The following is a 10,183-nucleotide window of genomic DNA, read 5'->3' on the forward strand; positions in this document are numbered from 1 at the left end:
GCAATTCTCGCATTTAAATGCTTTTATGTGAGTTAGTTAGAAATTGGAAACGTTTTATTTACTTTTCGTTGTTTAGGCTCGTTTTGTGATCAATTTAGGCAAATACGGCCAAAATGGCATGCATATTATAATTCCGTTATCTTTTGAAGCTATTTGATCCGTCAAAAGTCGCACGAAACGAAGCGTTTGCTCAAATAAGCGATTGGCGGGTCAATTTAGCCCTTGGACTAATGTTGTTTGGAGTTTATGTGCGTGTGCAGGTTAAAACATGATCAATTTCAGGTAAAAATCGAGTCTCGGGGACCCCCGGCAGTCGCTCGGTGAATAGAGCATTTGCGCACAGCCTGGGCGCTGCTCGGCGAGCAGCCCAGGCACTGCCCAGGCACCACCCAGGCACTGCCCAGGCACCGCCCAGGCACTGTGCCTGCTCGCCGAGCAGGCCGCCAGAGGCCTGCTCGCCGAGCAGGGCGCTGCTCGTCACGAGTAGCCCTACTCGCCGAGCAGACCTGCGGGAATTGGTCAAAAAGACCAATTCCGCCCCCACGAAGCCACGATGGACCCCACGACTTCCTACGCCAATAAGGACACGAAAATAGGTCAAAAAGAGGGCCGAGCCACGCCTATAAATAGAGTTTTTCAATGTAAATTAGATATCTTTTATCTTTGTAATTTTCTTAGTTTTTCCTCTTGAGAAATCCTCTCCACCTCCTCCATATCCTTCAAACCTCCATTGAAGATACCTCTGAAGCTCCGTTTACCGAGGATTGCTCAAGCTCCATCCTTAAGTCCTAGAAAGACGCATGCCTTGGTAGACAGGTTCCCTGAAAGAGATTTTTCTTCTTTTACATTCTGTCTAGCCTCTGATACATGTTATGAATTCTAGGCTTATTGTAACTTCGTGACAATAATTTCCATCTTTGATATATATTTGATAACATCGAGATATTAACCCGAGGACTGAAAGGGATATTCACCTCAAGTACGCCGCGTAGTGATCCGCCAGGGCGGAGCTGGCAGGCGGATCTCCACGGATCTGCTCTGAGAGATCCGTTGGCGGACCTATGAGGCGAATCTCTTCGTTCACCTGATTCGCCACTATAACGGCTGGCCGCCGACTCGGCCATAAAGATCATTAATGGGTTATCAATTAGTTAACTGCCAGGTTAACGATAACTCATAACCGCCATTAATGGAGACTTTCTAGTTGCCTGAAGGTTACAACTTCTCAGCTATATATAGCCTGATTCCCTAGGCTATCAAGGTACACATTCTCACAGCCTTTGTCAATTCAGTTTGTTTCCTTGATTCATCTTACTGACTTTGGCATCGGAGTTTCCCCCCGTCGAACCCAACGACGCCCCCCATAGGGACGGACGTTGATCGGAATTTCACTACTCGTTATCAATTGGTGCGGTGAAGGTGGAATCCTTAACCAAACAAAGGGTTTTTCGTTCACACTAAAAAACTATGACAAACGGAGATCAAAATCCCTCCTCAGGGATTGAAACACCATTAGTTACACCATCTAGTGCTGGCTGCACTGATTCAACTGCTCCTGCAGCGCACGTCGAAAATAGTATGACTCCAGATGCTTTCATCAATATGTGTGCCCAAGCAATTGGAGAGCAGTTTGGAACTGAGACCGGGAATCGCCTACGGTCATTTATGACCCTTCCTCCACATTGGAGCATGGCGTCCACATCGGCCGTATCATCTTGGCCTTTGTTAAGCTTTGGACCGGGCGCCCAAAGTTCTTCATTCCTCCAAGCTCACAACACGGATTCTATGATAACCACCACGACGTCGACTGGCGAACGGCAAATCAATCGTGAGTTATTTCCTGATGGCGCTGAAGGAAGTCAAAGAAATAATTCATCCTTACCGGGTGGGTCCACGGGACCAGGATTAAATCTGGATGGACCCAGTGTTCCCAGGCGCCTGCGGACGAACCTCCCCTCTGGCGGATCCAAAGGGCGAACACACAAAAAGCATAGAAAGGAGAAAGGCAGGCGGTCCAGGTCACCTTCGCCTCGATGACCGAGATCCTCCCATCATGGTAGATCACCCCCATCTATTGGCCGTAGATGGAGTAAAAGGCCAAGAGAGACACCCCATCCAAGTGGACCACCACCACCACCACCTTCGGGAACTGTTGGACACATCCCGTCAGGAGGCCAGGGAGGGGGAAACGGACCGGCTCCCCCTGGCGGAGGAGGCGGAGATGGAGGTGGCGGAGGAGGAGGCAGTGGAAGAGGAGGCGGACGCGGTAATAGAGGAGGGCGTTCGCCATCAGATCCATCATCTGATTCAAGTTCTTCTTCTTCTTCTCCAAGCAGATCGCCACGAAGAGGTCGTCCCAGGGCGAATCCGGAAAATTTTGATGATAGAGTTAGGGCCCTGGTGCTCCGTATGAATGAAGAAAATGCTAGGCATAACCCGTTCGCCAATAGGGATTCGCCTTTCGCAGCTTGGATTGAGGCGGAGGAAACAGACAGAGCTTTTAAAATTCCCAATCTTGCAATATACACAGGAAATGACAATCCAAAAGCTCACGTTAGAAAGTATCGAATACTGCTTAGACTCAACCGTGCCACCGAGCCCGTGCTTTGCAAAATGTTTGTTACCACGCTGGGAGGCCCAGCCTATTTGTGGTTTCAATCTTTACCTCCAGGTTCGATAAACAGCTTTGATCAATTGAGCAGGGAATTTTGCGCTAAATTCGCCGGCTGTATTCCTCCAGTGGTGAAATCTGGGAAGCTTTTTGAGTTAAAGCAAAAGGCGAATGAGTCCCTTCGGGAGTATGTGGACACTTTCAACCAGTTGTGCATACAAATTGTTGATGTGGATATCTCCGTAGCTGTGGAATGTTTCGTAAGAAACACCACCTGTAAGAGTTTGCAGGAAGATCTCATTCGAAAGAAACCCACCAGCATGGCAGAGTTAATGGAGCGTTGTAAGGATTTTATAGAGGTGGATGACATTCACCGAGGTTCACCATCATCGCCGAAGAGGGACAAGGGCGAATCTCGTCCCCGAGATAGAGACAGAGACAAGCGTCAGGACTCTTCCTCCATAAATAGGCGAAGAGATTCTAAGAACAAATCAACGTTTGTCACCTCTTTCACACCTCTCAATGCTTCTAAAAGTGAAGTCCTTATGTGGATCGAGAACAGTCAACACAAACGGAGCATTTCATACCCCGAACCGAAGGGAGGGGAGTACACCAATAATGGTAAAAATCCTAAAAACTATTGTAAATATCACAGGAAAAATGGCCATGACACTGACGCATGCTGGGAGTTAGCTCGAGAAATCGAGCGTCTCATAGAGAGGGGCAAATTGGATCGGTTCATCCAAACGGAAGGCAAGAGAGGAGATGGTGATAGACCCAAAGAGGACCCAAAGAAGAAAGGAAAGGGTACCATCAATTTCATAGCAGGCGGACCTGGATACCAGCCAATGCTAAAAAAGGCAAGGACTGCTGCTCTTGACAGGACGTCGTTAAATCGCCCCTTTTCCGATGTAGGTCCTGAAATATGTCCCCATGCGGATGCACTGGTCGTCACTATGATGGTGGAAGGCTGGGAGATGAAAAGAGTAATGATTGATACTGGGAGTTCATGCAACGTCATCACCAGAGGAGCTTTCACCAAACTCATGATTGATCCTGTTCAAGTAGAGCCAACTGTGGTCGATATCTTGGGAGTGACGGGACATACTATCCAAACAAAAGGCCAAGTCACTCTGGATTGTGAGCTTACAGACGATGATCAGGTCTGGAAAGGTGATCTGGAATTTTCTATTTTGGATGGTCAGTTAGCTTACAATATCATCCTCGGACGGCCTTTTATCTCCGAAGTTGCAGTTCTTATCTCCATTCGCCACTTAACACTTTACATTCCCACGGCCAAGGGAGGTGTAATGATCAGAGGTAGCCAAAAGGTGGCCCAGGAGACATATTCGGCATCACTAATGATTCGCCCACAATCTAAGGAGGAAGACGAAGAGGAGCACGTCACAATGGCCTTGGGCGAGACCGAAATGTACCTTATGGCGGATGAAAAGCAGGTGCGAATGGCTAAAGGGCTCAAAGGCGAAATTAAAAATGCAATCACCAAAGTGCTCTGTGAGGCGAAAGATGTCTTCGCATGGAAGGATGAAATTCTCCCCGGAATCAGTCCAGACGTGATCACTCACAAGCTCAACATTGATAAAGATGCAGTTCCCGTGGCTCAGAAGCGGAGAAATCATGGCCCGGAAAGACAGAAGGTGATAGAAGAAGAGATCACCAAACTCCAGCGGGCGGATGCCATTGAGGAGGTGCTTTACACCCAGTGGTTGGCGAACGTCGTTTTGGTGAAAAAAGCGGGCGGATCTTACCGCATGTGCATTGACTTTACGGATCTCAACAAAGCTTGTCCCAAAGACAACTATCCTTTGCCATGTATTGACATGCTTGTAGATGGAACCGCCGGTCACGCAATGTACTCCTTTACTGATGTGAAGTCAAGTTATCATCAGATTCCCATGGAGCCCTCAGATAGAATCAAGACCTCGTTCGTAACACATCAGGCCACTTATTGTTTCAAAGTTATGCCCTTTGGGCTTAAGAACGCAGGTGCAACTTATCAGAGGATGATGAACAAGATATTCGCAGATAGTAAAGGGGATAACTATTCTGTCTATGTAGATGACATGATCATCAAAAGTACGACCATAGAAAAGCATGCGGACGATATAAAGGAGGTACTGGACGTACTCCGATGCCACAACATTAAGCTGAACCCAGAGAAGTGCACTTTTGGTGCAACATATGGAAAATTCTTAGGGTTCATGATCAGCGAAAAAGGAGTTAGCCCAAATCCTGACAAGGTTAAGGCTGTCCTAGAAATGCAAGCACCACGGAATATCAGAGAAGTACAATGCCTTAATGGGCGTATCATAGCCTTGGGCAGGTTTATCTCTTGTTTAGCCCGCAGATGTCAGCCCTTTTACGAGGTCATTAAGAAGCAAAAGGCGTTCGAGTGGAATCAGGATTGTGAAAGGGCCTTCGAGGGAATCAAGCGGTTCCTCACAGAGCCACCCATGATGAGTCGACCTTTGAAGGGAGAAGACCTCTACATGTATGTATCGGTTACGGATAAAGCCGTATGCACGGTCATGATACGAGAGGAAGATGGCCAGCAGTTTCCGATTTATTATGTGAGCAAGATTCTGAAAGACGCCGAAACCAGATATTCTAAACTTGATAAAATGGCGCTGGTTGTTGTCACCACGACAATTCGCCTTAGGCCATATTTTCAGGCGCATACTGTAGTGGTTCGAACAAATATACCAATGAGAAAGGTGTTGCGGAAACCAGACACTTCGGGAAGGTTGATGGAATGGGCAATCCACCTGGGCGAATTCGATGTAAGATATGAAAGCAGGTCAGCTTTAAAGAGTCAGGTTCTGGCAGACTTTGTGAATGAATTCACTGATGAAGGGATGGATCATCCCAAGCCTCCAATAGAGGAATGGACAATGTACACCGACGGCGCCTCCTCGGCGGATGGAGCTGGTGTAGGCGTTGTGATCAAGGGTCCCCAATACATGAAATTACGGTACGCAGCAAAATTAAATTTCCATGCAACTAATAATGCTACTGAATACGAAGCTCTGCTATTGGGATTACGCCTACTCAAAGAAATCACTCCTGAGCAGATTGTGATCTATAGTGATTCTAAGCTAATGGTCAACCAAGTAATCAAGAATTACGAGGTGAAAGACGAGGTTCTGGCCAAATACGTAGCAGAAGTCAAAAAATTGCTGGATCACCTTGAGACTAAGGAAACTAAATGGGAACTGATTCACGTACCAAGGGAGTCCAACACACAGGCGGATCATTTGGCCAAAATGGCCTCTTGCGAGGAGAACTAGACAGATCCAGATTGTCCCTTCGAAGTTAAAATAGCTCCAGCCTTCGCCTCAGAGGAAGTATCCCTACTCACAACAGTAGAAGATGATTGGAGATCGGTCATTTGCCAATATCTGCTAAATGGAACCTTACCTGAGGACAAAGAAGAGGCACGTCGGATAGTTAGGAGAGCGGCTTATTTCTCCATGATCAATGATGGCCTTTACAGAAAATCCTTTAGCCATCCCTGGTTGAAGTGCATTCTGCCGGAAGAGGGACAACAAATCCTCAAAGAGCTACATGAGGGATCATGTGGGGCTCATGAAGCATCCGCCACCATCTTGAAGAAATCCAGGTTAGCGGGTTTCTACTGGCCCACGGTAGAATTGGATGCCCAAAAGTTGGTAGAATCTTGTCACAGTTGCCAGATTCATGCGAATGAATCACATACTGCCAAACATATCCAGAGGCCCATCATAGAAGGACGGCCATTCGCCCTCTGGGGAATAGACATCGTTGGCCCATTTCCTCTGACTCGCCGACAGAGGAGGTACGTGGTAGTGGTAGTGGACCATTTCACCAAGTGGGTAGAAGCCGAAGCTGTTTCCTCCATCACTGCAGAACGAATGGTGGAATTCGTCAAAGACAACATCGTGGGAAGATACGGTGTTCCACATACCATCATCACCGATAATGGAACACAGTTCAACTGTAACGAATTCAAGGCTTTCTGTGAAGGGTTGGGCATCCTGAACAGATTTGCCTCCGTTTATTATCCCCAGTCCAACGGGATGACTGAAGTTACAAATCAGACGATCGTAAAGGGGATAAAGAAGAGATTAGGAGAGCATGACAAGAAGTGGGCAGATCAGCTGACAAGCGTTCTATGGGCTTATCGCACCACCCCAAGGACGGCCACAGGGGAAACACCATTCGCCCTTTCTCATGGTGTCGAAGCCGTAATCCCAGTTGAAATACAGGTTCCCAGTGATAGAGTGGCCTTTTATTGTGAAGAGGACAATGGTAAACGGCTAAGGGAGCATCTAGATCAGATAGAAGATCGCAGGGACCAATCCTATGTGCGCATGGCGGCATATAAACAGCGGATCGCAGCTTACCATGATAAAAACGCCAAGCTTGTGGATCTAAATGTGGGTGATCTTGTGCTCCGAAAGGCTGACAAAGTCCAGTCTCGAGAAGGCAAGGGCAAGTTAGGGCTCAACTGGACGGGTCCATATCAGATAGTAGACAAGATTGGATTCGCCACATTTAAAATCCAAGACATGGAGGGCAACACACTGCCACGCACATGGAACCTCCAAAATCTTCGCAAATATTTTTTCAGAAAATGAAGTGTCCACACGGTCTTGAGTACTCTTTTTCCTTTAATAAGCTTTTTCCCATGTGGTTTTTCTTATTAAAGGTTTTAACGAGGCTCACCTATAAGACCTACTTGCTGTAATAAAGCATTTCTCCCATTAATAAACATCATTTGTTCTATTATCTATGTTCTTTTTAAAGTTTATTGTAGCAATATCAATATTTCAGTCTTAAAAAGAAGGGGGGCATCCAACGTTCTCCACATTTACAACGTATCGCTATCTCATAGCTACTTTCTTTTCGCCTTAAAGACATAAGAGAATCAATCTTATAGGCGGATCCGTCTCTAAGCGGATCCCGATCTCCAATAGAGTTAAAACGATCCTTGGACGTAAGGTCTTTACACTCTCTTATCCTTCCCAGAGAAGGATTCACAAGTCCTACGGGCGGATCACTTCACCTCAAAGATAGGTAGCAAATTGATCCCCTGGGCAGCTTTACTTCCTCTAGAAGGAATAAAACAGCTTCTAACCTTCACAAAGGTTCATACAATGGAGTATGGCTGGCCACCTACTCCAACACAAATCCTAGATGCCTATATATTTCCTTACGCAAACGTAAAGGTAAAATAACATAGCTTCCATGAAGGATTAAAACAAATTGTACTTAAAGGCGTTTTTACAATATCACAAATAAAAACGAACTAAGTAACAATGGGAGCATCCTCCTTTGCGCTTTCCTTGCTCACGGTGCTTGTTGGGGGATCTTCCTTCTCCACATCCACAGATACGCCAGCCGGAGATACCTCCTTATCCGCGGAGGATGTGGGACCAAGGGGAAGAGTCTGGTCAGGAATCGGTTCTTCACCTGCCTTAGAGGGCACCTCCTCAAGCTCATCTAATGTGACAGTAGTGGACGGCTTGGTTTCTTCCATAGGCCCCTTCATCCATCTCCGAACATAATCACGGAGGTACTCCTTAGCATCTGACATTTTGTTGAATTTCGCCACATCCTCTAGTTCGGGGACGGCGAATTATGGATCTGTGAAATTAGTCTCAGGATGCGCCAGCGAGAAGTACGCCATGAGCATTTCGCCGTAATAAAAGGCTTGCTCACCCGCCATATATTCAGCTTCTCCAAGGGCGTCCTCGTGGCTTTTGGCATCAGACACGATCTTTGCCTTTAACTTCTCAATTTCGGCATCCCTAAGAACCAAGGCGGCTGTGGCGGAAGCAAGGTTTGCATTAGTGGAAGCGAGGTTTGCATTAGCAGAAGCGATATTCGCATTGGCTTCAGCTACCTCCTTCTCTAACTTCTCGACGGTTGCCTTATCCGCCACATTTTGAAGGAGCTCTGTTTCCATGGTGCGTATGCGAGTATACAACTGTCAAAAACAAACAATTCAGTCAAAAAGGAATGAAGGACTAGCATTTTCTGCAAAGCGAAATCCTTTCTAAAGAAACTCACCATGAGGAGCTCCGTTTTCCCCTTTTGCGCATGAATGGAACCAGGAATCTGGTTATGGTTCCTCTGCACTTCTCCCACCTGACCCAAGGCCTCATCCAAATCATTTAGGATGGATTCATTCTCGAAAGATCCTTGGGCTCCAAATTTAGCGGACCAGTATCCACCGATATCGGGCTTCGCCGTCTACACAAACGTTCAAGAGTCAGAACTCAAAGTTCAAAACTTGATGAACAAATAAAAATAAAAGGTAAACTACCTGTGCAATCTCCCCAACAGGCCTGGCGGATCTCATGGCATCCGCCATAAGCTTAGGGCCTCCAGTGGTGTTAGGCTTCCTCCTCTTTAGTGGCGGCTCAACCACTGTTTCCGCAGGACGTTTGCCAGTAGCAGTTTGAGGATTCGCCGCTTGATCTTTCTTGCGTGCTTCAGCCTCCAGAAACTTCCTATGCTTCTCTGCAAGAGCGTGATTGGCCTTAGATAAACCCCTGCCAAAGAAAACATTAAAGTAATCAAAGTTCATGAAGAAATGAAGGGTACCTTGGTCAAATTGCGTAATCTTTGAGTAAATGAATTGATCCCCTTCCCGGCGAATCAATGGAATATCACTCATCATGAAAGCTAAGGCATCCGCATATGTCCATGCATCCGCCTTGATCTGCTTCATGAGCTCCGCCACCTCCTCATCGCTGTCCGTTAAAATTCGCATGTCGCCCATCATATGTAACGGCCTGGGATTCCAAAACGAAGGAAAACCCAGTGGTTCGCCATCTTTTATCTTCACGTAGAAGAATCTCTCATCCCAGTAATGAACATTGGACATTTTGTCACTAAAGGGCGAATATACTCCGAATTTGGCGAACGTAAGATAGGATTCAGACTTCCGTTTTGATGGTTTGTGAAAAGCTCTAAAGATACGACCCGTATATACCACTCCTAAATTTGAGGCGAGGTAGCAGTCTAAAGCGATATCCAACCAGCAGTTGGGATGTAGCTGGCTGACCGTGATGTCAAAGTAGGAGAGGATGTCCGCCATCATCTTCGGAAGAGGAAGTCGGAACCCTCTCTCCACGTGGCTACAGTATACTGTAAGGAAACCGCTAGGCGGACAGGAAGGACGTTGATGAGATGTGGCAAGCTGAGTCTCATAGTTCTTGATCCAGGGAAAGCGATTCGCCAGATCCACTAGATCCGCGGCGCTCATACGAGACGGAGTAGACTCCGCTCGGGGATTCTTTTTCTTAGGAGGAATTGAAGAAGAGGCCATTGTCCCCGGAAACCACCTAGATGCACCGTCCGGAGCGGCGCCAGAGACAGAAGTAAAAAGAATCGGGTTCCTAGTGGAACGAGTTTGATAGTGATTACACGCCGAGTCACTAAACCCAGCTAAATCAGAGTTAATCGTGCCCTCGGAAGAAGAAGAGTTCTCCGATGACGAAGTAGTCCAACTAAAATCGACTTCTATTTCGGGAGAAGAGGTTGAATTAAACAGTTCTGAAGTTG

This window comes from Euphorbia lathyris, chromosome 3, assembly GCF_963576675.1.
Source record: "Euphorbia lathyris chromosome 3, ddEupLath1.1, whole genome shotgun sequence".
Taxonomy (NCBI): domain Eukaryota; kingdom Viridiplantae; phylum Streptophyta; class Magnoliopsida; order Malpighiales; family Euphorbiaceae; genus Euphorbia; species Euphorbia lathyris.